The sequence below is a fragment of the Nilaparvata lugens genome, chromosome 1, assembly GCF_014356525.2.
Source record: "Nilaparvata lugens isolate BPH chromosome 1, ASM1435652v1, whole genome shotgun sequence".
Taxonomy (NCBI): Eukaryota; Metazoa; Arthropoda; class Insecta; order Hemiptera; family Delphacidae; genus Nilaparvata; species Nilaparvata lugens.
In genome coordinates this window covers 17,437,346-17,457,751 of record NC_052504.1, presented here as the reverse complement: position 1 = coordinate 17,457,751, position 20,406 = coordinate 17,437,346, and the positions used below count along the sequence as shown (strand labels likewise).

The window sequence follows — 20,406 nt, the reverse complement described above, 5'->3', positions numbered from 1 at the left end:
AATCAAACCAGCCGGCTCACCCGATAGACACTGTTCCGACTCAAGTACCTCCCGCCATAATATCAAGGTTAAAAACAGCATCTTATTTGAATGATAATGAAAGCAACAAAACCAACACCGATCACAACAATGTTGGTCAAAAAACTTCAAACCTATAAATTTCTCAATTTCTATTCTCATTATATAAGCATACTCAGAGCAATGTCGTGAGCTTACTACAGTAGGTCTTGTATGGAAGCAAGGTTAAGAAACATGAATACTAGTAGTTCTGTGAACAGTAGACCTCACGCAGTTTTCTCATCCACAAGTACCTCATGTCACCTGTTTTAAATGTTACATTTTCACGTTTGAATTTGTATTCCATATGTTATAATTCATCCAGTTCCGTGATAATATTTCCATCTGATGAAAATTAATTTTTTACTATCAATAATATTATAATTTCTTCAGCATTATTTCGTTTATTAGATTATTTTTAATCACCTATTAAATTAGTTTTTTCAAATGAGAGAATATTGATACTGATGGGCACGCATAATAATACCATGACTGCAAAACAAAATATTGAAACCAAAGACCTTATAAAGATGCATACCTCTTTAAGGTCTTTGATTGGAACTATAGACCTTATAGAAATACAAAAATAGACTGGCTTCTCCAGACATCTGCCTAATCACTTGTCAGCTGATTGATAATGAATAATTCTATAATCCTATCTTCAGAGTAGATGATATAATAGTGATATCGGAGTATGGAGGAATTCCCTTTCTTTCCATATTATCCTTGAAATGCAAAATTTCAAGAAAACCTTGTGTAAACATCGACGCGCAGTTGAAAAAGGAATATTTCTGTCAAGTCTCATAGAATTCTATCAACGCGTTTGGCCGTAATTGCGTTACATACATACATACAGACAGACAGACAAAAGAAAATCCGAGTTAAAACATAGTTCGGTCAATTAAAATATAGGACTATTATGAGAATATGAATAAACAGTGGAAAATGGCAAAAACTGGTAATTCAATTCGATTCAATTTCAATTCACTTTATTCATAAATTGAATAGGAGGTTCAAAATAGGTGGTGAATGAAGTAGGAAAGAATAGCGTGGGATGGAATGGAATTTGAAGTACGGCTGATTAAGAAATGAATTTCAATAGCTGGTTGATTTTCATAATGATATGTTGAAGGTCAATACAATAAATAAAATGATATAATGATTGGTGACGACAATGGAGAAACTATCCACGATTGATATGATTCCATTGTGATTGTTAATGTAAATCAACATCACTGAATAATATCATGCCATTCGTCTTTGGCTAGTTCTCTTCAAAGATTGAATGTGAATTGTTTTGAATTGGATCAAACTCAGGAAACGACTACATATTTGGAGAGAGGATGAAATGACTCCATTGTTGCTAATAAACCACTCAGGCAACCAGATTGATCCAGGTCAATCAGAAGGGAACTGAAAGATGTATTAAATACTCAACACTGGTTACAGAGATATCAGTTTCATTGTTGAAGACGATATCGTGGAGTTTCATGGGAAAATATAATAGGCCTTAAAACTACTTATATTGAAGTTTTATGAACACCAATAGTGTACATTGGAGACACTATTGGTGTCTCAGTGATTTCTCGAGTAAAATCAGCGAAATGAATTCGAGAGTGGAAAATGAAAAACATAAATAAAATGTCAAGTTCATCCAAGATTTCCCTACGGACTGAAACGGAAATGGCATGCGGAAACTTATCGAGTTGAAATAAACATTGTAACCGCCGAAGGATAATTCATTCCAAATTACAAATTGATTCCTATTCACACCGGCAATGCGCAGGTTCTTAATGACAGTGACGACTGACGAACCTCCAGCACTGCCAACAGCGAAGACGCGGGATTTCTTACGACTGCAATTTCGCCCCGAGACAAGATGATAAAGGTAAAAAAGCAACGCAACGAATCGCAGCATCGAATGCGATGAAAGATAAAGAAGAAATGAGGAGGATAAAGAGTTAGAATATGAAGGATGAGGAGGATAAAGGGGAGGATGAGGATGAGGAGGAGGAGGAGTAGGATGAGGAGGAGGAGTAGGATTAGGAGGAAGAGTAGGATGAGGATGGGGAGGAGGATGAGGAGGAAGAAGAGAAGAGAAAGAGATTTGGGATGGATGGAACACGTTCAGTTTGGTCACGCCGGTCTCCCACCTCCCACGCTCGCTGTGCTGGTCGCATTTTAGTTGCCGCTGCCGTTATAAAAGAGAAGAACAGATGGGAGAAGAGGATGGAGTAGGTGGAGGCGACAAAAGTGCAACGGCCTGCGTGCAAAACGTCCAGAGAAACGCGTCATGAATCTGCAGAGGATTCGCAACACTAAGAAGATGGCAACAACGATTTTACCATACAAATCAAGCTTCATAAGACTGTAATATGGATGTATTGTATATAGGACAATATAATATAGATAAGATTGTAATATGAATGTATTTATAATATAAATAATATAGATAAGATTGTAATAAGAGTTCATGTGGACGTAGCGTCATATTATTGCTTTTGCAATTTGAGAACCCTGATAGGAGAATTGGGAGGGTAGTAAAAGAATGGAGAAGAGAGTTATTCAGATACTAGAATTGAGAATACAGACGGAATAAGATTGAGAATACAGATAAGAGGAAAAATGAATTTTTGTCAGGAATAGGCCTATAGTAAAAATATTATCATGAAGAAAATATGAAGAGGTTGATCTATGTTTTCTTCATTATTTATCTATTATTCTACCTACTAACGGTCGTAGGCAAGGAAAGTGGGAGTAGAAATAAGGATAATGAAAACATGAATCTATGGGGAGAAAACCTACACAAATATAATACAATGGAGGAAGATAAACAGGAGAAGGGATGATTGAAGATGTGGCAGAGAGAGAGAGAGAGAGAGAGAGAGAGTAGGAGAAGGAATGATCTGTCCATTATTCATTCATTTATTGTATAAAACACTATAATCGTAACATCATAACAATATAATTATGACATTGGAGGAAAAACTAGGCTGAGCCTGTACTATTTCTCTCCAAAAATTTTAATAAAATGTTAATGTTGTCCAAAAGATAAGGTTATGTAATCACACACTGCTCTGTCACTTGATTTTCGGTCCAGGAATAATGATTTGAAAATGAATGAGAATGAGGAGAATTTATGAAGACAAAGTAGGCAAAAACAGTGGAAAATCAAACAGCATCTTCAGCAAAAAAAAAGAAATAGAAATAGAGAGCTAGATGAGGGTGGAAGAGACACAAGACGAAATAAACATGGGAGCACAGAATAAAACTGGAGTGAGAAGTAGTAAAGATAAGAAGTAAAGTGGAGAAGAAACAAGTAGATATAAGAAAGGGATGAAGAGAACTTGAGATTGAGAAAGAAATGAATAGAAGAAAAAGACGAGGAGTATGAGAAAGATAAGTTTGGAAGTAGGGTTTAGGAAATGCTGAAGAAGAGGGAGATGTAAAACAGTATGAGAAAGAAAGAGAGAAGATTAGTCAGTGGAATCAGAAGAGGTTTAGATCGAATAAGAAGAATGAAACAATAGTAGTTGAAGGAGTAGCCCAGTGACGCTGTCAGACGACGGAAGGAAGGAAAGAAGCGACGCTTCCTCAACGATGACAGGACATCCTGCCGGGCGAAGAGCACATCTCCAGCTCCAAGCCACCACAGCTCAGCGACTCGGGCTGATGGCAGTAATTGCAGTCGTTCAACCCAATCTCAATCACCAATTCGCCAGCCTACAACGCCTTTGTAATCAACTCTGTACATGTTGCTTCAATGTACATGGAACAAAGTGAGCTTCAAGATTCTTCAGTGGAGACAAACATAATATCATACCAACTGGAAGGGTGAATTCTGCGCATCATACCAATATCTCACTTGAATGTCCATGGTACAAAATGAGCTTCAAAATTCTTCAGTGGAGACAAACTTATTTATACCAGCTGGAAGAGTAGGCTCTTAAACCTTCTAGTCGTGAGCGTATTTTTTCCTGACGTTAGTCGTGACCCTGGGTCCAGGAACCCACTTCTTTCATATTGAATATATTTCAAGATATAATGTTATTCTATGATTCTAATATGTCCAAGGGTTATTGATGAACGCATTGAGCACTTATGCAAAGCAGAAATCGATCTTTATTATAATTATAAAAATAAATTGTAAAACCTTGCATTTTTAGGGTAGTGAAAAGTAACGTTTGGTTATTATTTTATATGAAGTGAACAAGAAATTATAGTGATGAATAATGGACTTTGATGGATCTTACATGCAACACTACTAGGGAGAAAGTAGGAAAAAAATTGGAAGGTCATAGTTCACTCTTAGGGTAGTTTTTACACTACCCTCAATTTCATGTTGTAACACTACTAGAAACATTAAAAATATATAAGGTCTCATAAAGTTCACTTTTAGGGGAGGTTTAGTATTCCTGGGATCACCTGAAGTTCATTGGTTTCACCATCATCCCACTCAGGGTCAGTATTCTTATCTTGAACTATGAATTTATTTTTAGCATCACTAATCTCATTGAAATAGAGATCTAGAAGTCAATTCGTACATTCTTCGAATTCTCTGTTCAAAATAAACATATTGACTGCTTAAATCACTATTGCATAAAAATGTGCATTTGAAAAAAACGATAAAAATTACGTTAGTCGTGACCCTTGGGTCCTTGGGACCCAGAAATGTCATTTCACGAAAACAACAAGACACAGAGCACTAACAATCTACATCAAGTTCAAGTGTCTACTGACATGAATTTACATGGGTCACAATAGACAGTAAAGCAAACTGAAGCAAAATTATAACTAAAACAGAAATTGCCCGGGTCCCTGGGACCCAGGGTCTCGACTAGAAGGATATTAAATCATACCAACATGCTGCTTCAATTTCCATTAAACAAGATGAGCTTGAAGATTCTTCAGTAGAGACGAATATAATATTTATACCAACAAGAAGGGTGGACTGTGTTCATCATATCGAAATGTTGTTTCAATGTCCATGCAACATAATGAGCTCGAAGATTCCTTGGAGACGTATTCAATGACTATAACTGGTATAATTGAAATGTATAACATTATAGAATATGGATATTATAACGGGATATTCCTTGATAGAGATCTCCTAGCACTCCAACACACCATAGTTAATAGTTAATTTGATCACTACCACTCCATAGTGATTCAAGTGAACAATTTCGAAAATGTTTGCCAAAGAATCGTTCCAATAGAAACAGGACTCATTGAAAACTAATATTATATTAAATTCATGTATTATGTATTCAAGTTATGATTCAAGATTCAGTCCACATTATGACAGGAATTTAATCGAATTGAGAGTCAAATCTTACACCTTGTCTTTCCTAATCTTATTATTCAATATTACATTGAAGTAAGGAAAGACTATTGTGCCTTATTATGGCTTTCGCTCGAATCAGTTTCTTTTGAAATGAATATTCAGAAATATACATAAAAACGATAGAAAAGCACGGTCAGATTATTTCATATCTGTTTCTTCAAGCGTTCAGTAACAGCTTGCAATCAGTCATTTGAACACAAGAACAAACCAGCTACAAAAAGTGTGGTATTAAAATCAATTTAAAATCAAGGTGTGGTAGGCCTACTTAACAAATGAGAAATTGTAACAATAATTTTATAGGATTTTTATTTTGCATCAATTTGTTTTCTTTCTATAATATTACACTGGTATGTGGAAAATAAATTTCAAGGTATGGTAGGCCTACTTAACAAATGAGAAATTGTAACAATAATTTTATAGGATTTCTATTTTGCATCAATTTGTTTTCTTTCTATAATACTACACTCGTATGTGGAAAATAATAGACCACTATTATGCAAAATCAATAGAAAATTCCTAGATGCTCTGTACAGACATTTTCATGCCTATCTTTCAAAGTTCCACAGTCATGTTACGACAGACCTTAACCAACCTCAACAGTTTACTACGTCAGATACACACAATGCACCACTAATGCGTACATTCTAGACGGCGCCGAAATGTATGTTCAGTATAATACCGATTCAAGAACCATGAAAAATAAACGTTCACCAAGAAAGATTGCAAGATGCAATCTGGAAGGAAAGACATCCGTTAAAATTGCGTTCGTTTGTACTGCGGTAATAGCTTTGGCACACACACATAGCTCATACGTCACCGTCGATTTATTACAAAGAAATACAATCAGTGGTCTGTCATTCAGTCAAGGCGAATAAGCTACACAATGTTCTATAACCAACAAAATCAGGTACCAAACTGGGTGTTTTAGAAATAAATGATGTTATAAATGAAAATAAAAATAGAAATCCAAGTGCCCTTTTTGAAATTATTTGTCACATGTTTTGGCTACATAAGGACTTGATAATGATAATTATTATTTAACGGAAATCCTAAATAAATGTTGTAAATCACCCCGAAGACTTTCCATCTAGCTGTTACCCCTGTTGTCAATGTCTGCAGTAGCAGAAGTCTTCGGGGTGATTTATTTAGGCTTTATTTTACAGCATTTATTTAGGATTTTCGTTAAATAATAATTATATATTAATTAGCATTTGAATAAATGCATTCTCTATTAAATTCCATCTGTAACTTGATAATGACATTATATAGCCGAAACATATTGTGAATAGACAATTTTAAAAAGGGTACTTGGATATCTATTTGTATTTTTATTCAAGGGTAGCCCTAAGGGAAAAAAGACAAATAACCCTATTTTTGGTTCATTCAATTTCATAATTTGAATGAAATACTAGAAACTGGATTTTAAAGTAATACAATATCCATCGTTTTACATCAAGCGAAGAATGTTCCAAGTCTGATGAGAAGCTCTTTTTGAGTTGAAATACAGCACCTTGTACAATAGCTTAGCAATTTTTACTCATTCAATGCTAATTTACCTTCATTTGTATAATTGACGGCTTGAAAAATATTAGGTTTTCGTATTGAGACATACCGATGTCATTGTAGCAACAATACGGGTATCGTCATAATATTACCTATCTTTTCAAGATCTTGTATACTTGAATTGTACAGCATTGTCGAATGGCAGAAAATTAGGTGATGCATTCATTAGTTCGTCACTTCATACTTTCCAAGCAAGACAGACAAGAATAATTATAATAATATGGTATTTGAGCTTTCATGATCGAGATTTTATCAAGACGTGATTTTTATAAGGATAGAACTGCGAGTTCATCAAAACTTTTGTTCAACGGTCCCACCCAACCAATGTTAATTACATTCTATACTCAACAAGCTGTCACCTGACCAATAAAAGAATGAGGCTTCCATCACACGTCACATTTAATTAGCAAAAAGATATGTAACCTACTGTACTCCTAAACTCTAGTAGGCTACCTCATTCCAGCGCAATCACATGATATTGAATTGTTTGTCGGTATATATTGTTCATAATGATTTTTATAGAAAAGCATTGGATTGTTAATAAATAGTGTTAACTTATTTTAGAAGAGGTTAAATATCGAATTTTTCGTAGTTAAAGATCCACCGCTAGGCTGAGAGATTCGCATCAGCATAAGCTAAGATTGAGAATGAAAGGACACAAAGTTACATCTCGCAACTTATTTAGAGTTGAAACTAATCTATGATAGCCTAACTTAAACATAGATATCCATTACATGCATGGACACAAAGTTAAATCTCGCAACTTATTTAGAGTTGAAACTAATCTATGATAACTTAAACATAGATATCCATTATATGCATGGACACAAAGTTACATCTCGGAACTTATTTAGAGTTGAAACTAATCTATGATTACTTAAACGTATATTATCTTAACACAGCATTAGAGCAAATAAACTTAACTCTTCAACTCTCCAGTGTGCATGAAATCCTACATCAAGACCTAAATGGTTGAAGCAGTATCATTCGTTTTCTACAAAACAGAGGAGCACTTTAAGTTCGATACACTCTAGACTGTACAGTTTTGCATAACTCTTCAACTCTTCAGTGTGAATGAGATCCTTCATCAAACCTAATTAGATGAAGCAGTATTATTAGTTTTCTGCAAAATAGAGGAGCACTCTCAAGCTAAACCCTAGACACAGTTTTGCATAGAGTGAAATGTAGGTGTAGACAGACCAGCAGCAATCAGACAGATCAAGATCGATAAAAGCGGATTTCCATAGAATGGCCGCCGCTGCCACAAAGAGATAAAGCCGAAGTAACGGTCGTTGGGCTCCTTGTCTGCCATCTCAACGCAACGAGCATGTCGGATGTCAGTGAGTTGGTCTGTGATGAATGGACCACACCAACAATGCAAGAGAAGCTAGCTGGAGGGTGCGGAGTGCGGGCGGTGCAGCCTCAGCCAGCCTCTCTCTCACCTTCTGCAGTTTATCTTGCTGCTGGTGCAAACACTGTGCAGCATCACCAAGCACTGAGACACGAAAAAAAAGGAATAAGAAGAAGGAGGAACAGGGGGAGGAGGTGAAAAAGAAGAAGAAATAGAAGAAGGGGAAGAAAGAGCAGAAAGATAAGATGCTGCGTGCAGAGTAGAGATGGCTGGTTACGTCGACGACTGACTGCACTGAGCACACATTGGCTGTCCAGTGATCAAAGGTGATCGATAGATGTTCATGGCCAGACCAGCAGCATCTTATCTACCTATTATTTTCTTCTGTTTCTTCAATTCTCTTTTCTCGTAATGATTCATCTCTTTCTCATTTTACACACAAATTAATAAATCTATTTTTAATTCTACGATCCCTTTCCTTATTTTCATCCAGTGCAGTTGTTGGGAATTACAACTTCAGCGCTATCTGTATTTTTCTCTTGTCAAAAACTACAGTACAGCAGTGAAGTTCAAAATATTGCAAAAACCACAAAATTAATGCTCACCTACCCTACAACCTGATTGTACTTTATTCGTATTCACCAAATTATTCAATAAATGAGCCTCTTCAATCTAAATCAACAAAAACTGTGCTTTGAACAGACAATCTGATTATTTGAAACAGAAGAATTTCATCAACAAATGCTTAAAGTTCACACGAATGAAGCTTCTCTTCATAATTGTCATCACTTCAGATCTCTACCAGATATTGGCTGGCACATTGGTCAAACTACCTCAGTAGCTCATATATCATTGATATGAATAATTTCTGGCGAACCTGTAACATCCTCGACCTATAATAAACTATCTTCTGTCTTCTATTGATCTGAGTCCAGACGTTCAATTCACTGTCTTTTCTAAAGGCTGTTCAGTACACTTTTTTTAATTGGATAATCTTTTTCAATATTACTGTTAAGATCATTCATTATAAGAGTGAGAAAAAGTGGCAACTGAAATATTTAAGTGGTCTGATAGGCGAGTTAGTTGTTGAAGTGCTAACTCAGTTTTCTTTCCAGATCATAAACGGTTTCGTTTATGATCTCCTATTCTCAGAAGTTCCTCCTCTTCTCCTCTTCTCAGAAGTTCCTCAGAACTTCTCTTAAAAATTCATTTTAATCCCCATATCGTTCATAAATTAATAAAACTTCTCTTAAAAATTCGAAAAATGTATCTTTCCAAATTAGAACATTTTATTCCCCATATCGTTCATAAATAAAAAGTAACATTTTTTGTAAATTCGATAACTTACTTATTTTGGCATTAATAGCAAAAAACGCATATTAGAACAAAGCCAATGATATACTGAATGTATTAAAAAAACTCCAATGGAGAATAATTCGAAACCGTTTATGATCTGGAAAGAAAACTGAGTTAACAACTTCGGATTAACACTTCAACAACCCATAACTCGCTTATTAGACCACTTAAAAATTTCAGTTGCCATTTTTTCTCACTCTTATAATGATCTTGACAATTATATTGAAAAATATTATCCAATTTAAATTTAAAAAAAGTGTACAGAACAGTCTTAACGATCTCAGAATCAAGTATTTTATAAGTTCAAGTCCCGTGAACTTGAAATCAACTTACCACTACATGAATAAGGCTATTGTAATTGAACAAAACCAAAAAGAAACAGTACATTTTACAGAAATTAAAATAAAGTATTTATTAGATATTATTTCTTGTTCCTACTTTTACTCCTACTCCTAAGAAGAACTCCTTCTCCTAAGAAGAACTCCTACTTCTCCTACTTTTTACTCCTAATTCTCTTGATAGTCCTATTTGCTCATTCTTAACATTATATAGTTTTTTGTTTTCTTCACAGCTCATGTATCTCCTTCTCCTCATAGCCCCTCCTCAACTATTTACTTTCCAGTCGTTCTTCACTATCCTTCTTCTTATACATTCCTATTCTTCTTATATACTATGCTTCTTCTTAAATAGGCCTGAGAAACTTTTCGTCTAGTCACTACCACCACACCACCTAACACATAACTCTTCTTCAAACGCCCAACACTAATCAAACCACGTTGACATTCTCCCAGCCAGGATACACCAGTCCCAGTCAAAACAAACATCGCCCCAGTCCCAAACATCACTGATGCATCTATCAGCATCCATCTACGCCAGTAACGAGCGGACTGCGTCCCGAGTAACGAGCTTGTTACTAGCAGCTAACCGACAGACGTGCACTCAGTTACTGTTTCGACTTCCATCCGTCATCCATCTTGTTCACCGTACAAATTCATGATAGCATTCACCGATGCCTTCCCTTCCGTATTGTCGACATTGATTAGTGAATGAATAATGAATAGAATTAAATAACAAAGGTGCAACAACCTCTGTTGTCAGGACGGCATTCCAAGTCAAGAAGGTTCAAGGTTTAATGACTACTGTGGTTTAGCGAATGATTCAACGTTTATTTGTTCAGAAGTAATGGCAGTTTCAATGAAGTCACCCTGGGGAGCTTGAAATGTCCAAAATCAAAATAACTATAATCATTGATATCAAATAAGAGTAGCAGTTCCTTCGAATAGTCAGATGTCGTGTCACTCTCCGATAATTTAATCTGAGACATTAAAATTTTCACTTCATCAAATAAGAGTAGCAGCTCCTTCAGATACTGTGTCACTCTCCGATAATTTTATCTGGGATATTAGAAATTTTATCACTCTTCGATAATTTTATCTGGGATATTAGAAATTTTATCACTCTTCGATAATTTTATCTGGGATATTAGAAATTTTAGTTTGTGGTTATTTCAAGGTTCAAGGTTTAATGACTACTGAGGTTTAGCGAATGCTTCAATGTTTATTTGTTCATACGTAATGGCAATTTCAATGAAGTCACCCTGGAGAACTTGAAATGTCGAAAATCAAAATAACTTTAATCTTTGATATCAAATAAGAGTAGCAGTTCCTTCGAATAGTCAGATGTCAGATGTCTTCGATAATTTTATCTGGGATATAAGAAATTTTAGTTTGTGGTTATTTCGGAAGCAGAATGTTGTCTGAAATGGAAATTGACGTAACATGAACTGTTATTTGAAATAAGTTTTTAAAGCAGTTCTAGGATAATGCCTGTAGTATCTCCACGCATTGTAAATGATGAATATTGTCTCTGTTGAATACCAGAGATCTTAAAATGATGAATTCAATCTTTTTCGGTAGTGAGAGAAATGTATTTCCACAATTACTATAAAGTGTGGCCAATTATTGTAAATAATTTTATTGATGTATGTATTTATTCGATGATACACAATACATAAAAATGATTGGGGGAGGACCAACAGGCACAGCCCAACACCGTCCTTCCCCGAATTTCCATTCATACATTAGTACAAAAATAGATTATGTTTCATTCACTTTTGAATTTGAGTTCAAATTTTCAGTTTGGTTAATCAATTATAACCATTACCTATTGAGTGAAAAGTAGAGTAAAAAATAAGAGCCTGAGAAAAAGTGTTTACTAAATCATAGAAACCCGGCCTCTACAGCGATTTTCAGTTCTAAAATTCATGAATCATCAAATTAAAACTTATCACTTCTAGTTGTGAACTCGAGGATTGTGTGATCAACCCAAAGTAATGTGTTTCAATTCCACAGTCGAAATATCGTGCGACTGGAGACTGTAGAACAAGCCCATCTTGTTCTACATTATGTTAGTTATAAATTGTGTATAATATAGTACATGAATAATATACTCACAATCGTATTCATAAAAAATATTACGTATTCCTATTCAAGAATACTTAAGCCAGGGAAGACTAATAATGGGGAAACACAGAATTGGATGGATCGATTGCATGAGTCATACGTGACTTGGAAATATGCTGCCAAGTAGACGGTGGGAACTTACATTTAGAACGCTCGCACTGATTGAAAAGACTGAGGTCATAGCAAACTGGAAGGATAAATTTGGTTCTGAAATGATCATTCAAATGATTTATTACATACAAACTAAAGAATGCCGAGTTTTTAAAATGATGAATCAAATGCGTCGTTTAAATTTTGAGTACGTGACTAATGAATAATCGTGATGAATTGAGTAACAATCATATTGCAAAGTAATTATTGTTCTAATGTAGTAAAAAATCACATACTATGTTCAAATTTATGGATAATACAGGTCTCCTTGATACAAGAATCAAATACAGTAGCCTAGAATGAGCACAATAGCCTACTATAAAGATATTTCTAAATATAAAATACAAATATAGAGTAACACAATTTTCCAAATAAAAACTAACTAAAGTATAGGAGTCTCATCGTCAGTATTTCATTCACGAGCTAATAAATTGTACTGTTACACAGTTATAAATTTTAACAATACTTCATAATGTGAAACTGAATAATCCCCAGGAAATGATCCTCCAAATTCTCATGGAGAAAAAATCAAATTAATATGATGAAGAAAAGACATTTTAAAGAATAATGAGGATCCCAACAATTATTTGCAGCTTAAACAATGTTGAGATGGAAATTTGAAGCGGAGGCTATCTAAAACAAAGCATTAATTCTAAACGACATGAGTAGGCCCACCTAACACGATGATGTGTTTCCGTAATAATGCAGAAAAGAGAGTAACTGCTGCACCTAACGGAATAAAGGCAGGAAGGAAATGAGGAAGAGGCTCATCGTATTCAGGTGAAATCGCAGACAGAAATAATTTCCCAGAGCAGCAAAGCCATTGTCTGTACGAGTGGAGGCGTCTTGGGTCTTTCTAGCCGTCGCCAGGTACAAGCTTCACGAAAACGATCTGCACGCACCTGAATTACGAGCCTACTGCCGCCGAGAATGGTGGGAAACGCGCCATTTATGACGATTGTGAAATTCCTAAACTTTGATACTTCAGATGATGATAAATATGCCACTGGCATGACATGGAAAGAACTGATAGCCTTTAATGTTGCTCAAAGTCTTGAAAGAAATTAAATGTTGCTGAAAGATCTGAAACAACTTGAACGTTGAGGTGGAACTATTTCGATTTTCTAAATGAATGTTATTTAAGTACTGTTCTCTACAGATACTTTTTTCTCAGATTGAAGAATAATTATAGAGTTGTAATTTTATCAAGGATCCATTGAAACAAAATCTAACGATTAGTGAATAAAAAATTGTGTCTCAACATAATATGAGTATTCATAATATATTTACAGTAATATCTATTCATCAAGAATCGCATGGAAATTATTTCTTATTTTCTTTATTTTTCTCAAAGAAATCTGAAGAGAAATTGAAGCTTAGAAATTACATTAGTCTCAAAGAGTTGAATCTCCACTGTATCAATAGTGTGGGAATTTCATTATGAGCCAATAAAAAGTTATCCTCATCATCTCAAGATGAGATGAGTAATAGGCGATATAGAGATTATAAATGAAGAGATGAGCAACAGGTTGACACAAAGAAATTGAACAGGAAAATGGAGAATTCCCTGCTGAAGAATTCAGAGAAGATAAACATGAATAACGAAAATTATGGAAACAAATCAAGATAAAACATTCCACAAAATTAAATCTAATGAAGTTGATTTCTTCTATGTTTCATATTATTTTAATATTCATGTCCTTTCAATGCTCATTCATATTCTTGAAATTTTGAGTCTGGTATTTTGTGGGGCTACTCATTTTCTTGTAGAATCAATAGATTATTTATACACTCGTACTTTTTCGAACACTTGAATACTCCCTTTAATATGCTTCTTACTCTCAAAAAGCTAAATACACTCCTTACTTCCAGAAAATTGTTATTAGTTTGAACTTTCATTCCTTGAACAGAATGAGCACGCCATAGAATCATCTATCTATTTTCAATCATGGTTTTCAGTTATACAGAGACAATCAAATATGAGAAAACGGATTCTCCTACTATTTCTCGACTAGCTCGAATTTGCTCAGTTTTCACGTATTTCAATTTCAATCAAAGGGTTTCGACGCTTCTGCGGAGAGTTGGCAGACTGTTGGCAGACGCGAACACCCATTGATGAAGGCGCAGATCAGTGCTGCTTGACCTTCAGCCGACCGAAACAAACGCTTTTCAAAAATGTCGCGCTTCGTTGACTTTTTTAAATCGGGTCCGATGATGCCCGATCCGTTCGACTGAGCGGCGTTTCGCCTTTCGCTTCCCACTGTTTTTGTTGCCAGACTACGGCAAAAAGATGTTATCCTTGCAAAACCCCAACAAAACCGAAGACAAACTTCGATAAAAACGAGTCGATATCGCGTCTCATCCGACAGTGAAAAGGAAATAAGTCAATGCAAGCCGAACAACCGATTTGGTCTGTTGATTCAGGACACAGGTATGCAAAAACACTGCAGAAAATTGGCTCGATTCGCCAAAGCCGTAGCCAAATATTTGTAAGAACCTATAATAGAAAATAACTTTGGAATTTCTATAAATTTGACTTGAAATTATGTTGAAAGGACTGATTATTGGAAACCATCCCTGAACCAAAACCTAAATTCAATTGTTAGAAACTGAAGCCTGAAGATAGATAGACAAAATCTTCCGAAAAAAATATTCATCGTTCTGAAAATAAGATAGCAGTTGAATTAATAAACTATGAATATGGGGAAGTTGAAATGTAAACTACCACATAAATTTTCGCATTTAGCACTTTCCATGGGATTATCATAGAAGTTCACGAGAACTATAACAGCTTGCTCAGAATCACAATTTAAATATAAATTATTATACTTCAGTCAAAGACACAAAGTAGTTTATTCTTCATACACCAATCATGCGAAAGTGAAAAACTTAAAACGTTAAATACTTTATTTTTATTGTTGTTAGTATAGTATGTTTATTGGTGGATGCTCTGCAGTAGAATGCTGCTCTGCAGTAGAATGCTCTGTAGAAACTTGTATTTTATGTAATAAAAATGAAAATAAAGCATTGTTTTTGATTTACGAACATTCAAGAAGGATAAACCTATCAAATAACAGACACAATTTATTGACACAGCGACAGATTCATCATGAGTGGGGCGTTGCTATCGTGTGAACGCCCCTCAACAGTATATTCTGATACATTGGAAACGCATTACAGTATCTCCATGTGTGACTAACCAATTGGTTCAGTATAATTAATGTAAAAAATAACGTTGAAAAGATGAGTGCTTCAAAAAATACTAGTCCATGGTTGGCTCAGCTTCTTTTGAAGGTATTCAGGTTATCGACATCGGAATACAATTGGGTTAATTGCACAACTATGCATAAAAGGTGAATTGAAACACACGAGAAAAATAACAGCCAATTAGTTTGAACTACTGCATTGTTTCAATTGATAAAAACACAACACGTGAAATGTAAGAATGAGAGGAGGTAGATAACAGAATTTGCAGTTACGCAATGCAGTAATTCTGTTCACCGTTCAACCGAGAAGCACAGAAAAAAGCGGACATCTTCATACCGGAATGCATCCGGTAGAAGTGCGTTTATCCTTACTTCACTCGCATCACAGGATGCCTACAGTTCCATTTTTCACACGCCGACGAACGCGTAAACCGAGAGATGGTATCCTATTGTTTGCCTAAACCCCATATTTCATTCATCCGCACACATAACACTTGAGAATGAAATGCTAATTTATCATCCGGAAAAATATTGTGAGAGAACAGAACCGCTTTCTGCTTATGAATGAGTATGTTGCACTATCATCAGTCATTTGGTTGATGGTCTTTGAGGATTATATATTCTCTATTCTATCTTCTTTCAAGTTTTCAAATTACAAAATTGGAGATGAGAGGGGTCAATTGATTTCATGACGTGAGAATTAATTAATGTAACGGTAATTTATCATATATCTTTTTATTTTTTTTCAATATTATAGCGGATGTAATTTTCCAAATTTGTAGTTTTTGTAAAACTGTGAACGCAACAATGAACAGAAAAAGGTTAGTGGCCTACATATTATAGTCTATATGTATTTTTCATCTATATTCGAGAAAATCTAATGAATTAGGCTAGGTCAGAAATAAATGGAGAGTATATGGATATGAGACTATCATTTGAGACTGATAGATCTACTGCTGAACATCAATGATACTGCTGATATTCCAATGCCACTACTGATACTCTAATGATACTGCGTTTACTATTCGGTGTCATGTTTGTCATCAACAGCGCGTATATCAATGAGTGGTTAACTAATCAACACGTACGCTATGAACAATGTAGCACTAAATATGGAGACAGAGAGAACCTGCTAATGCAAAAACGTTGGAGAAGTCTTTTTTCCAAACTCACATTGAATATGAACCCATCTCCCTAACAAAATACAGTAATAAACAAATCCATCAACAGACAACGTACGGGAGAGAATTCCTCGTCTTGTCGTCTTGCAAATACTAACAGGTTGTAACGTCAACCAGTAAAACTAGTTTTTATTTGAGGCTCGTTTACAACAATTGTTTTGTAACACTTTTAACTGTTACAAATTTTCAGGCACACATTTGTGTCAACTTTTGAGCGAAGACCACTTAGTGGAACACATCAGTTTCCATATATGACACAGAGTAAAGTAATGGCTTTTTGAATGATGAATTTTATTACCAGGTGATATGAGAAGAGGTTTATAATGTTACTAAGATAAATTTTCCCATTTTTATAAGTAAAAAATATTTCGTTCCTCGGAGAAATAGGTGTATGAAAATGTTGGAACCTGATCATTACTCTCTCATGCACATTCCTGATATGAGAAATTGGAAAAACATCCAGTCACACATAAGGCTACCAAGAACAAATCCTAACGATTGATTATCATCAGGGTCAATTGGAATTAAGTGGATAAATACGGATTATTTTTATAATTAATCTTTAAGTTTGATTGACTAGTGTTGAGGGAGTTTTGACCATCCAGAATTATAAGGAAAAATTAATTATATCATGACTTTCTAATTTCTATATTATTCTCATAATCTTCATGTCCGTGAAATTTGAATCTCTGGAATGGAGAAGAACCAAGTTTGATGCGATGTTCTTATATAAAACTATCTTCATGGGCAAGTGAATATCGGTGTTCGAGGAGTTGGAGTCGTTGTTCCTCCACGAAATTTGAGACATTATCATTAATTTCATGCTTTCCTAAGAAGCTTTACCTCCCCTTTGGAGAGATGTATTGAAGTTGGCAATAAATTGTCTAACCAAATTGACCTCTTTGAAGCACCCAACATTTTCAAGAGGAAAATTCGAACAATGCAAAATATACTTGAGTGATATGAGTTCTAAATGTTTTTGTTTTTTTTTTGACAGCTGCAATATACCAAGGCCATGTGCCGTTCTATTGCACGAAAATGCCTAAGCATACTTACTAGTCACTTGGCGCCATGTGGTGGAACGGGTTGGCTGTAAGGGGTGATGTGGAGGCCAACTATTATTAATTATTATCATTACCAGTTCATCTTAAATTACAATGTGTTGAAATGTGGAAGAAAAATTAAAATGTGGAAGAAAAATTCATTACTTTAACAATAAAGAGTTATATAAATAATTAGTAATACGGATACTGATGAGTCATTCTCGAACCGTAGTAGCTGAGTAACACATAACAATAACTGAAACCCACGCAATAAAAGACTGACCCGAATTAAAATTCAAGTATCTAAAACCCCATGTAAGATGTGGGCAGAAGTGTGGTTCTTCAACGAAAAAACTATAATATAATCACAGATTCTTAGGCAGCATAAAGGATCTTATACTTTAAAAAGGATAATAGTATTAATAGATTCCAGACAAGAATGGACTCCATGGACGATGAATTCCACCCACCTACATAGTAGGAATAATCAAAGACAGCCAATTACCATTTTCAAATTATTGAGATGCACTTTCAAACTGATGCACTGGAAAATCTCGAGTTTTACGCCTCCTTTCCAATGTAAATAAGGAATAGGAAGGTTACATAATAAAATTACCAGAAGAGTTTTAAAAGCAGAAGGAAGTTGAATGTATGAATATAAAACTTTATTTGAAGGTCAAAATAATAATAATGTGCGTTTGGCAAGATTTATTGAAGACCTGGGATTCTAAAATCAAGTAGGTTAATTTGATAGTATTATCCATTCAATATACAAAAATCTATAAATACAGTATATACTAATCAGGCGTTGAAATAGTCTAGCCTGACCTAAATCTATCCTATCAAACAGAATTCACCAAACTATGTATAATTATCACAAATTACTCAAGTTATTATCATTCCAAACACATCCAGAATAGATTTCTATTATAATAAGCCTAATAAATTCAACTCAATATCTACAGGTCAATGATCTTATGAGAGACATTCAAATATAATCTACTGTGCAAACACTGTTGACTAATTTTAAACTATTAACATAAACTGAGACGTGACTGGTATGACTACTGGTTTCAGTTTAATATTCATGATTCACAAATTTGATGCGACAAAAGATAGTGATTTTCTTTATTCTACTGATCATAGAATGATTTATTTATTTAATGACCCTATTCAATCTAGGAAACCTGATTCCAGAATTTGTATCTTGAACAAAAGTCTAATATGAGTATAGTTTTTACTAAAACGTTCATTATTTGACAGTAAGTAGGAGATCTGGAAGGATATGAAAATCTGAAAAATCATTAAATTCAACGTCAATAGTTGAATTGAGTAGGCCTATACTGCTAAACAATTACAAGAATTTTGAGCATTGTGTTCCATTTAAATAAGGAATGGATGATAGGGTCTAATAATAATTAAGATGCACATTGAATAGTATATTATTTTCAGTCGTTCTGTTTACCAGTGTCAATCAAAGAACCTGTTGGAAGGGCGCACCCTCAAAATACAAAAGCATTCCAAACTAAACATAGAGGTCCTTGGTTCTCAAAGCTTATCTGATATTGATAGCAAGTTTCGTGGAATTTATCAGACTCCCATTTGAAATTTTAAGACTTCTGGAAACCAACAAGTCGCCTATGAAGCTCTTTTCGTGAATGAAGTTTTTTAGTGGTGGATTGGTGGACTCATTGAATGGGAAAATTTATAATACGAGTAGGCTACGTTATTCTTTTATTGATTCAATGATACACAATTTCAGTAATAAGTAGTGTTCTTAAAAGTGTTGTTTTTCATGTCGACAAATGAACGTAAAAGATGCTCATGCTCCAATAACTATTCCAAATTAGATAATGCCTAAAAATTTAGTTTTGATTTACTCATAACACTAACTGTATTTTTCAAAGAATACGAGTTTCTAGAGCTGCAAAATGAAGGAATAATTTTGAAGTTAATTATAAAGCTCAATTTTAAGAAGAAGTAGATACTGTGATATTGCAAAAATCACAATCTTCATTAAATTTGTGAAAATATCAAGCATAAAATTGAATTTCAAATACACATGTATTCAAATACACATTGAATTTCAAATACACCTGGAACAGCAAGCTATAATCATTACGTCGCTGTATGAAGAGCAAAATAAAACAAGTTCCAGCCATGGCCTTGAAGCTTGAAACAGCTTGTTGTAGGAGTACGTGGACTACGCATGACATACTGAGGACACAATAGCAAGCCTAATCATTATTGTTAACTACTGTACTGTACAAGCCTAGTTCCCTGTTCCCATTGTGCTGTAAAATCAATCAATAGCGCACGAGTTGCAAATTCCAAATACTGTGGCTAGCTCACAACAACAAAAAGATCAATTCAACAAAAACGCGACAATATTTTTAAATATTCAAGACCCCATGCTAATATTTCTAAATTATTAATAATGCAAATGATTATTCCTAGCTACAAATTCAAATTTGTCTCTTTTTCTACTAGAAAAATAGATACCTATTAACTCTAAAATTTTATTTAGGATTCGGTGGATTTTTAAAAATCAGTAGCCCAATTATATATTATTAATTAATATTTTCGTTTCTATTCATGCAGAGCTCTGCTGTTTTATTCATGTTCAATTCTTATATTTGTTTAACATTGTATCCAAACTAATCAAGAGATTATTAAATGCATCATGAACGACC

At 34.5% G+C, this 20,406-nt stretch overlaps 1 protein-coding gene across 6 annotated transcripts in view; it reads right to left on the bottom strand.

Moving 5' to 3' along the window:
- The window catches only part of LOC111062894 (band 4.1-like protein 5), a 75,315-nt gene that overhangs the window by 51,797 nt on the left and 3,112 nt on the right, over positions 1-20,406 (bottom strand). The gene's annotated exons all lie outside the window — the stretch shown is intronic.